The sequence below is a fragment of the Citrus clementina genome, unplaced genomic scaffold (assembly GCF_000493195.1).
Source record: "Citrus clementina cultivar Clemenules unplaced genomic scaffold, Citrus_clementina_v1.0 scaffold_1, whole genome shotgun sequence".
NCBI lineage: Eukaryota > Viridiplantae > Streptophyta > Magnoliopsida > Sapindales > Rutaceae > Citrus > Citrus x clementina.
The window spans coordinates 5686937-5699145 of NW_006263303.1; the positions used below are offsets into that span (position 1 = coordinate 5686937).

Consider the following 12209-nt stretch of genomic DNA (forward strand, 5'->3'; position numbering starts at 1 on the left):
AAACACAATAGATGGCAGAAAAACATCCATCATAGTTCTGCTACATTTATTGGAGTGTACAGGGTAAACAAGAACAATAAAGAATGAAAACAGAACAGGGGCAGTATGACTATAGTTAAGTTCTGACTATAGTTAAGAGAACACAAGAGTGAAGTAATGAGACAATTAACCAGAAGACTAGATTACTCTATTGTCAGGAACCACCAAAAGAAGTCACCATAGTTAAGTTCTGACATGCAAGACGACAACGCTTCTCTTACTTGGAAATTGTCAGAGTTCATGTGAAGTTCTTCATGTAGTCCCCTAGCCTGCTGCAGAAACTTCACCTTCTCTTTACTATTTCTTGGCCGTAAACAAGATCTTTGCTGCAACGCCACAGCCCATCTGAACAGAGCTGTAACCGATAAACGTTTAAATGTCAACTGGAATTTCATACCTCAACAGTTATATTCATTCAAGATGTAAACAGGGAATAAATATGGAAAAGGAACTGATAGCATAACAATTATACACTTCATATAGAAACTTTAGTACTTGTTTCTGATAGACAGAGAAAGAAATTAAACATACCATCGGGTGCATAAATATTTCCTTTCAACATCATAGCATCAAAATTATCAATTGCAGCCAAGAATATTTTGTCAGCATCAAAAGCTGTTTCCTGAAATTTGAAAGATTAGAAATGAGTTCAAATGTATCTTAACTACTTTCCAATCCACTCAAAGAAGCTTTATATCAACCAAATTATGAGATAGATATTAAATTATCTTTTCAAATCAATGACAAAAATAGACCCTGAAATCTTTAAGCCACTGAGCCCAAAATTGCTAGAAGTTCACTTGACGGGCACTGAAAGCAAAAGAAAATTCTGTGGCCTAAACTGAGTGCACTGAATAGAAGAAACTTCTATAGAGATGATATAAACAATCTGAGTACATTGGGTTGGATGCTTACTGGTCCAATATCCAATTAGTTGCACAAGGAAGAAGAGTGCAAGACCCCAGTTATATAGGGCTCTCACGTCATTCCCATCAATCGACAGAGCCAACATATATTTTCTACCTGCCTTCACAAGGAGTTCTTCACACTCTTCACAAGCATCGACAAGAAGCTTATCTTTATTCACAAACTGATAATCTAACCCCTTGAGTATTCTTTTCTGTTCCTCAACAGATAAGACATCACCTTCCAAAAGGAGTCTTCTCAGCTTGCAGCTAAAATGTAGCTTTAGTTCTCCACGAACAAGATATGCGTTGCTCAATTGGTCCACAGCTAACAAACTCGTGCTGCATAGCTATGGGCTGAGAGAGTAACCTGGCAGACTTGTGCCATATCATCTCTGCACACTCCTCATCCCAACCACTCCTCATACACTCTTTTGCGTGTTTCAGAAGATCACTGGCTTCCCTGAGATACCTATCAAACATCACATCATCAATAAATTTAGAAGACGAAGAGGAACTGATCTCACTCTCACGAGCACGCAAGTGATCAGTCAGATGGGAATCATCCTCAGGATTCACCTTGTCTTCTCTTAACATGGAACCGTAAATCTGATTCTCATCCTTCTCTCAGTTGCAGGAAGACCTATAAACTATACTTTCTGAGTATGTGCTCTTGTACAAAGGAATCTTCACTTTCCATATGGTTCCAACTGACTCTAAAACCTACAGAGTCAAGCAAATTATCACCAGATTCCCATGTTTCACTTACATTTGTATGACCCATATATACAGAGTCATGGTGATTATTTGTGAATTGCAATCTTTTATTCTGGTAACTATACTCATTGGTCTCCATAAATTCTTTGTCACCTGAACCCATCACCCTCATTCTTTCATCCAGCAAATCCAGCTTTATTCCTGTATCCCTGTCTTGATTCAAAGAAAACTTATTTAGAGAATCTCGAGAAAACTGCGAATTGCCAATGCCTTCATCATCAGAAAGAAACCTTTGCTCATCTCCAGGACTTGAATTATTTACTTGACTTTGATCATTCTCATGCTTTATATTATCTTTAACTCTGTTAGGCTTTGAATTAACAACTTTTTCTCCAGACAAGACCCCAATAAATTGCACCCAATCTAAACCAACATCCCCAATTTCTTTCCTCTTTTTACCTGATTTTTGGTAATCAGGTAACACATTATTACAATTCCCCACGTTAACAACACAAACCTCAATGGCATTTCTAGCATTTGAAGCTGATACGTTTATTGATCCTATTACATTGAAATACTTTTCCAAATCACCAACTGTAACTTTACAACAACCAATAGCTCTTTGTATATCACTCTCAAGTTACAACTTTACCTTCAAAACGTTCAAAGTAATCCAATAAATTCCTCAATTTCTCACTATTAGGCCTAAAAATTCCCTCTTTCAATCTTCTCTTACTTGCACATACTTCACTGAAGCTGCTACCATGAACGAACCCAAATGAAAAACCCAATTGCAAAAGCCAAAACTGTAGCTGGAAACACAATTATAGACGACACCCTGACCCTAGAAATGGAAAAGGCACATAGAAGCCCTAAAATAAACATAAAGACATACTTTCTATCATCTATTCCAATGGAAATTAAAAAATCACGCAACGGAGTTGACTCACCCGTGTCACTGAGTCTCAAATCCTCCAACCCACCCTAACTCATGGACTCGGGCGATGCAACAGCTTTGATGGGAGATAAATCTAGAGTTTTGGGATCGTAAAAACATTTCGAGCGGGAAAAGGGAAGGAGTGTTTTATTTTTTCGAGAAAATAATCGAAAATGAGTGAGAAAATTCGGAGATGAAATAATCAATGGATTTGTGTAATTGCCAATTGAGTTTACAAAAATTAAGGTTTTCATTTGGAAATGAAGAGTGATCGGAAGGCCGCTTTGTTTGTTCAGTTACGTGACTTAGGATGGTAATTGTGCCCGCAAACCCGTTTAAATCCGTCTGTTAAAATCTGTCCGTTATAGATAATTTTACTGGTTACGAGTGAATTTAATATTATAAATTAAAATCTACATTTAGATGTAGGTATGTTTGGTATTAACTTAATATTTAGTAAATATTCACATAGATATTCATTAGACCTGTAATATTTTTTTTAAATATTTTTAATTTAATTTTAATTAAAAAAATTTAAATTTAAAAAATATATAAAGAAAATAATGTAATTATGTAAAATGTCAAATAACCAAAATATTTTTGTGTGATCTATTTTCTTTTAACTTAATGCATGAATTATTTTATTATTATGATTTTTTGGATTAATATTTGAAAGTATTATTCTTTGAAAAATATTAATCGTAATCATTATTGTAGACAACATGTTGGATGGGTGCTAATGATGGTGAATGCAATGAAAAGCTTCTCTTTGATCTTATGTTGAATGGTAATTTGAAATATAATTATTATTTTTAAATACTACTTTGTGTTTTTTTAAGGATTTGTATATTTTATTTTTAAATTTGAGAGTTTGTATTGAATTTATGTTGAAATTTTAATTTTTCATTTATATTGGTTAAATTTAAAATTGAATATGTTATGTGGAATTCGAGGTTATTATTATAGATTTATATATTGAATATTTGTGATTTTAAATATACAAACAAGCAAAAAATCCGTCGAATATCATTGCGAATGTGGCAATTGTCAAAACCTACAGCAAGTGAGTTTTCTTAAAAAAATTAAAACTTGTTGTGGATTGCGGGTGAGTTTAATAATTTAAATTTTGTGCGAGTTTAAGTTTGATAATAATAAATCCATTGCGGACGGTACCCATTTGCCATCCCTAATTACGTGGCAACTGGCAAGTGCAACAACGGTTTTTCACGTGTTACGTTTGTTATCTGAAAGACTAAAACACTAACTTTCAATCACAAGGACAATTTCATCAATTCCTAAAATTGTCTCGATATATTCATCTATTGATGCGTAGAGATCCACGTTTTCTCGCGCTCTGGACGACTGGACCCAATTAAAGCCTATTTAAAACGATTGGGTTGGCCGGTATGAAAAATTGAGCCCACATTTTTTGACACCCCTAAAAACTCATATAAAACCCAAATCTCATTCAAATTATCAAAACAACCGAGCAGATTTGATTCGATTCCAATTTTTTGTACAGAAATTAAGTTAAACACTGAAATTAATTATTTTTTAATAAATATTTCACATCTACCCTATTTTATAATGTATACTTAAATTTTAATAAAAATAGCTTTTTAAAAAAAATTAGAGTTATGAACTATATAATAGGAAAAAAATATTTTAAGATTTTAAGTTTTGAATATAATTTACGAATAAAAACTTAAAAAATAATTTTTTAGAGTAAAGAACTTTATAGAAATATGATTAATTTTATTATATAAATTTATATTTTAAAAACTAAAAGGAGGTATTTTAGAAAATAAAATTTAAAATAAATGTTGTCAGGATTTTGAGGGGGGGTCAAAAGCAAAAGCTCCCTCCCTAACGCAATTGCAAGTAGTCACTACTAGTACAATTCAACACAAAAGATCTATTAAAATCACACACCTCTTATGGTATAAATCATTTTTTTTTTATATCAAAATGGTACAATCAAATTCGATTTTAATCTTTACTACAATGGAAATTGCATATAATAGACAAGTAACTGTGAGTATGTTAAATTTATTACAACTCATTATTATTACTATTATTGTTATTATTACTACTACTACTATTATTATTATTATGATTTATTACTAAGAAGGATCATAACGTTGCCAAAATAGATAATACCGAAGAAAGAAAAAATGTTTTCACTCTTTAACAGTCATGTTGTGTTTACTTGAGGGTTTAAGTAATGAGAATGAAACTCATGTTTACTTAGCAAAATGTAATTTGAGAATGAGAATAAAATGTATGGGCCCAACACAATTTGAGAATAAGGAATGAGAATCTCATTCCCATGGGGGGTTGGGAATGAGAATTCCCATTCCCTGAACCGACCTTTGTATCCTTATAATTTTTTTTTATATTTTTTGAATTACCCTTGTTCAAATCACAATTAATTTTATTATTTTAAATGTCATAATTATTATTATTATTATTAAATTTATTATTTTAGTTATTATTAATTATTATTAATATTATTTTTATTAATATTATCATTATTAACATTTGTTATTATTAATTTTATTTCTTAATTAATATCATTTTTATAATAATATTTATACATGTATCTAGTTAATGAAAATTACATTATTTAATACTATAAGTATTTTGGTAAATTGATTCTCATTCCCATTTCTCATTTTCATTTATTTTGCTAAGTAAACACATCAATGACATTCCAGCACATTCTCATTCCCATTTATTTTTGCCAAGTGAACATTAGAATTTTATTCCCATTCCAACTCATTCCCAGCCCATTCATATTTCACCCCATTCTCATTCCATTAAGTAAACTGTTGGAAAAATAGCATAACATGCTATTTTGAGGGCACACTTTGAGTGGGTCCCACTCAACGAAAGTGGAAAATATTGTGAGGTTCGTATTCTACTCCATTGATACTTCAAGAGTATAATCTTATTTTCTCAAAATGGTGCTTGGGTGAATGAGAAATTATCTCTCAAAGTTCACCCTTGAAGTTAGAAATTTGAAAGGAAATGAGGCTTATCCCACATGGGAAAAAGAAGCCTAGGAATTAGTGTATATATATAAACACTTAACCATGCATGGGTAAGGATTATAAGGATAGAGGCTCTCTCCACATGCGCGTGCGCGGGGGGGGGGGGGGGGTGCAAATCTAAGACCGATGTGGTTGAACTCGTGTGCGCCCGCACATCCTGCGTACGCGAATGTTAGGCCAAAATCATCCATGCAAGCTTGGCACGTTTTTAATTTCCTTTTTAATTTTTTATTGTAACAGTTTGGTGTTTTGAATTCAAAGAATGTGTAACAGATTTTACAATTATTTTTTACTGTTGTTCACATTTTTTAATTCAATTTTGAAATCAATTCATTGAATTGATTTAGCTGTTATAGCAATTAAATAAAACATATTGAATTCGGAAATTCAATACACATCAGCTGTTACATCCTAACATGATTATAAAAATGTTGTGGTTCTTTCATCCTTCTTCGTCTTTCTCTGATCGAGTTACTTGTTGTGGTTCGCCAGAATTTCCAGCTTGTGCTTGACTGGAAATTCGTACCCGTTGTATCCTAGGAAACAGATACTAGCAGACCTTAAGCACTCCGAAGAGGTGGTAAATCTGTTTTAAGGAAACTGTCTTGTGCAGGCCTCAGGTTTATATTTCTTATTCCGTTTTCATTTCTCTTCTGTTCTTCATTTGCTGTTTCCGATTGCTGGTTTATATTTTGTTTTAATTAATTGCAATTTAAATTGTCAACTCACTCTGTGTTTGTTTTTTCTAACATAAACGCACCATCAACTCTTGAATTGATTTTCTATTCCAAATAAAATATCATCAACAATTGCACCATTCTCATCATAAAAGCAGTTAATAATTGCAAAAATAATAAATATGATGAGAAAATCAAAGTAAAGTCTTGAAGGCTGTATTGGATGACATGTTTCAGTGTGAAAAATCCAAAGCCTAAAGCGAAGGCAAAGACGAAGATAGGCACAAAGACAAATCATCAACTTCAGTGACATCTTCACCGATTCATGATAGCTGTTATAGTGCTACGAACTCTTATTATCGCTGTGAGGATCTAAAAGCGATCATTTTCTATTGCAAGAACTCACAGGGGCTGGGGAATAAAAAATGAATTACAATAGCATTGTAAAAGACGATGAATCCTTTTGCTCAAAAATTAAAAAAAATGCTCAATTACAGTAGCTGCGAATGTCTGATTGTGATGGACAAACATATATATTTTTTAAAAAAAGAAAAATTAGCAGAAAGTGAGAGGTTAGGTAGGACCCCTACTTGTAATATAAATATAAAAAATTGAAATGAATACGTAAAGAGGGGAACATAGATCAAAACCTTCAAAAGAAAATGAAAATACACATGAAGAGCCAAGAAAGAATAAAAGAAAAGAAAACCATCAATGCTAACACTTGACATGAGGAACAAACTGAGCATCCAAATGAAGAATACTAAATAAGCCAGCGGGAAGATCCTGGGAACAAGAGAAGCGCCTATTGACATAGTGAGAACATGCCTAATTAGCCAAAAAATCAGCAGCAGAGGTAGCCTCACAAAACACATGACTGACCAGAATAAGCGAAGATGATGTGAAAGAACACATCCGACGCAGAAAGTAAGTATAATCTCAATTACCAGGACCCCGAGAATGTATCCAAGAAATGACCATAGCTGAATCCAACTCCACCTAAAGCATAGGATAACCAAGCTGAGCAGCAAGCTCCAAGCTCTCGCACACAACCATGAGCTCAGCGTAAAGTATCGGTTAGCGGCCAAGAAAGGATCCAAAAGTAGCCAAAAACACACCTCGATGATCTTGTATAATACTATTATTGTTATTATTACTACTACTATAATTATTATAACATTGCTAATGAGGGGCAACAGTGGTATTACACGATGGAGTGGTAGTAGATTAGGTGTTGCATGGTGGGGTGGCAGTGGAGCTAGTGTCGCGTGGTAGGTGGGTGTCACGCAATGAGGTGACAATGGAGTTAGCGTCGCACGTTAAAGGCAAATGGCGTGGTGGTGGAGCGTTAAGTAGTTAGCGTTTGTTGAACCACTGCATAGAGAGAATGATGGAAAGAACTGCTTGAGCCAATCTAAGAACGAGGGTGAGAATGAAAGGCAAAAAATAATTTTTTTTTTATCACAAAACAGTTACAAAACTTGCGTAAACCCGACCCTTCGTTGAGTTTAGTTTATGCAGATTCGACTGCATAAGATTTTGTGTTGACCACATTATGATACTATGTGGTGCAATTGATGAACATTGGTATTATAATACTTTAATATAATGAGGAGTTCTAACACTATAACCAAATAAAGTTGTTCAAGTCAAGTAAAAAAAAAAAAAAATTAAAGGCCGACTTACAAAATTGAATTTTGGTCAAATCGATACAAATTTTTACAAAAAAACTTGCCATCAAAATTCTATAAACTTCCATTATTCATATTTCAGTCATATTAAGTTGAATTAAAGATTAAATATACAGAGAAGATAAGACAACAATTTCCACCTTTCGTATTTTCTAGTGTACAATCGTACATCATCCCTCAATGTAGGGATTGGATGACTTTTCATGGACTTCAGCCCCGCCTTCGTTTATTTTAGGTAGAAAGAATCTTTGATTTCTTATTTTTCCATCTGGTTTGCAATGAATCTGGAAAATGCCTATAGTAGCTTCAATGCAGCTATGAATCGGGCAAGAAAATCTCCAAATTATGACAACCCTACCATGCAATGATCCCAAGCAACACATGGTTTGTCATCCTTTTTGTTCAGTAAGTTCTGCATGGCCAAGAAAACATATCATTCTACTTGTTTTGACCACGAAGGAACTCTCTTATGTGTATGTGAATTTCTGCCTTAACAACTAGACGCATTTCTTTGAATCCTCCCATTGCAAACCACTTTGATCTCTTGCATAATCACAAGCAGCCTCAAAGACATCCTACAAGATTTATGACATAACTTTAAAATGTAATCCTTGAAAGATGTGAGATAAGAAATCAATCCAATTGAAATGCTCAGACTACCCTCGAGGGAAACTCATCATAATAATGCGGTCGGGTCATTTCATCCCTATTAAAATTTGATTCCCACAATCTTATCTGTCAAGGAAATAGCAGAATTTGAAACATTAGAAAATAAATAATCATCTTCGTTAATTGAAATATATTATGTAGAAAATATCGAGAAATTTACTATGGAAGGTCAGGAAGCATTGATACATGCGATACATCTGAATGCAGGAAAGAATTATGACCCGATCACAGATGTTTTCTGGTACAGACAGTATTCTGTCATCAACCCGAGGATGTGCATTTTGCTGAAGAAAACTAAGGATCTGCAAAACAAACAATCATGGAGTTAGATGAGTCAGAATGACTACAAAAGTAATTGAAAAAAAAACGCGACTTTGAAAGAAAAAACTATTTTGGCTGCAAGAATATCAGAAATAGTATGTAAGCTATGCAAAAAACCTTCTTCACCCAAAAAAAAAAAAATTCTAGGTTGATGTAAAAAGCATGTTGAGATGAGGATGGCTGGGAGTCTGGGACTTAAAAAGAGGTGTAAGGGGGCAAATTATTAAGAATGTCAGAAGTTACTTGCATATGCATGCATATCAATTGACCACATCGGACATTTTTTTATGGAAAAACAGATCACCAGATCAACTAAATACCGAACTTACCTTATCAGCTGTAACGCCATTCTCAAAAGCATTATACAAACTCTCTTCCACTGGGACTAACATAAATAAGTTATTTTTAATTGCTGGAAATATATGTGTTCTTATCTATTTTTTTAAGCTAATAAAAGTAAGATATTATTAAAAGTTCAATTTATAATAATTTAATTAGTCGCTAAAATTATGTTCAAGCTTTTAGTTAGGCAAAACCCATGCACTTAGGATCTTTATCTTGCTCTGAACTTTACCACAAAAATGTACTTTCGGTATTACTCATCTATTTTTCAAACCAATTTATTCTTTATTAGCAAGGGTAATTTGCTCTTGAAAAAGCTAATTGTTTTTTTTTTGCAAGACATATTTGGTGTTACTCAACCCCATTTCATTCCTGTTTAGCTCGCTCTGATGAGCCACCTCTAATAAAAAAAGCTAATCGCTTTTTAATGTATATATCTGACGACTCTTCCTTGCCTTTATAAAAAGTAATTATTACCGAAGGTAAATGAAGCCCTTCGAATATCTAGTCGGTAATGCTGTTGTTTGTTGTAGTGGGGAATGATATGCGGTCATTATGAATATGCATGGGAATTGCATGCATGTCTTCACAGCACGAGAGGAAGAGTGGAAGATTTGATCATCATTAAGACTTGGTCAACTTTGTTAATACTCTCTTAGTTGAGGCAGGAGAGGGAGAGTGGAAGATTTGATCATCATTAAGACTTGGTCAACTTTGTTAATACTTTCTTAGTTGAGGACCTTAGTGGTTTCTATTGAATAAGCTTTGGGTGCTGAAAATCAGCACAACTTAGTTATTTCCCAGATAATTTTGCTGTTATCGTTCTATTTTCTAGCTTAATACGTTAAGTCTAGAGACTATTTATGTAGTCCGGAATGAATGGAATAAAGTCGTGGAAAGTTAAAGCTTACTGCAATATTTCTTCTCTGTTCTCCTCTTCCATCTTGGTTCACTTTTTGTTACAAATTCTCATATCATATAATTTTTATTGATCTGCCAATATCTGAAGAGAAATGAACCATGTCAATACCCACTTGGAAAAACGTGCCTGTGTCCACTTCATCATTTATTTATGAAATATTCTTATTAAATGGGGTAAAGTCCATATAATACAATAACTTTCATTTGCCCAACATTTGGAATACAGATGCTTTGTTTCTTTAGTTATATATATATATATATTTATTTACTTGATATAACTAATAAGTAAACTCATAACTCTTTCTATCACCTCCTTTTTTGTTGTTGAGAGAATTGGTAAAACCAACTCTACAATGCTGCCTCTTTGCCATAAAAGCTGCATTTTTACGGCATGTGTATTAAATTGAAAAAAAGTGAATATTACATCAATTGTTTATTGTGACATTTTCTTCCTTAAGGAAATATATGCGCAGAAAGCAACATCATTATTGTGATTTCAATGCAGCATCATCCATCAATTTCATATAAGCTTTAGAAGGCCAGATACTGAAGCACAACCAGTTTTGTTGTTGCATTTCTCACAACAAGACTGCAACAACTTAATGACTTTTTGGTACTTTTGAAGGTTTGCAGTCACCTGTGTAATTTTATTGTTGTTCAAGTCCATCAATATTAATCACTAGCTTGTCTAGTAAAAGTAAAAACAACACCAAAACTTTATGATTTTCGCACCGACTACCGATCGTGTTTCGAAATTCTGTCCCGGATGTTATGGGAGTCGGAATTAATCTTCTAAAATTGATTTGAAATTGGTCAAAATTTTGGACAAAATTTTATCCCGATTAATGATACGGAACCGGATCGTCGAGAAAGTTTATAAAGATTGAAGAAGTTGTTGGCAATCACAGGCTTAGGTTAAAATACTTTTACTTCCTTCTCTTTTCTTTTATGTTACATGATATGAACAACAATAATGATCGAAGCCATTAAACCGAAACACTTGTGTGTGCATTGTGCATGTGTTTTGGTTAGTTCAAGTAGCGCTCAATAATCGATGGAAGTCGTTGGACACTGGTAATTGAGTCATTGTAGTGGAGATTTTCCAGAAAGAAATATTAAGGATGAGAAATAATTAATAATCTTTTTAATAAAAAAAAACAAAGCTTCTGCACATCTTCGACTCAAATTAATTTTTCTTTTAAATGTCTATTGTCTAATTGTTTTTAAAAATTATATAACTTTTTTTTAAAGAAATGTGCAGTAAGATTAGGCCAATCATAAATGTCCAAATAAAGGCCTAAAAGCCACATGTCTCCCCCCTTCCCCCCCTACCCAAAAGCCTTAAACGACATTAATGGCCTCTCCGGCTGCCGGTGATGGCAACCAGCCATCATTGGTCTACACCCTCTCTGCAGAAGAACGAATTATCAGGAGTTTGAATCCTCCTAAGAAATCTTTTTGATGACACCCAAAATTCACCCATGACCCATTGCCAGACATCCAGTTGCCATCACCACGAATCAAACCAAACCACTCTCATTCAGACCCTCCATCTCAAATCCAACCCCATGCAAACCAACCACCAACGTCCACTGCCGTTATCCTCTCGAAACTTTAGCAACCTTCAATCCCACCTAATGCCGTAAATAAACAAAAAGAAATTGGCATCAATGACTATGATTGCTGCCATGAGGTAACAAAATCACCCCTCCATTCACTAGAAGAAGGGGAAGAAAGTAGTGCTCGAAACAAGCCGGTTCTCATCTCACCGGTTGACGATAATGGCAACCAGCACCACCGGCTCCTCCCATCATTTCTAAAAATGAACATCCTTTTTTTAGAACGTCCCAACGGCAAACTCGCTCAAAATACAAGAGTCAATCGCCAGCCCAACCCCAACAACCCCCAAATTCCGTAAATACACCACCATCGTCATC

The 12209-nt window shown here is 33.9% G+C and overlaps 1 long non-coding RNA gene across 1 annotated transcript; it reads right to left on the bottom strand.

Annotated features, from left to right (window-relative positions):
• Window positions 1–8: 8 nt before the first annotated feature.
• On the bottom strand, window positions 9–2893 carry LOC18055853. Its single transcript, XR_002904056.1, has 3 exons — window positions 955–2893; window positions 571–661; window positions 9–394 (listed from the first exon to the last, which is right to left on the bottom strand). It is a non-coding gene; the product is annotated as an uncharacterized LOC18055853 (long non-coding RNA).
• Window positions 2894–12209: the final 9316 nt, after the last annotated feature.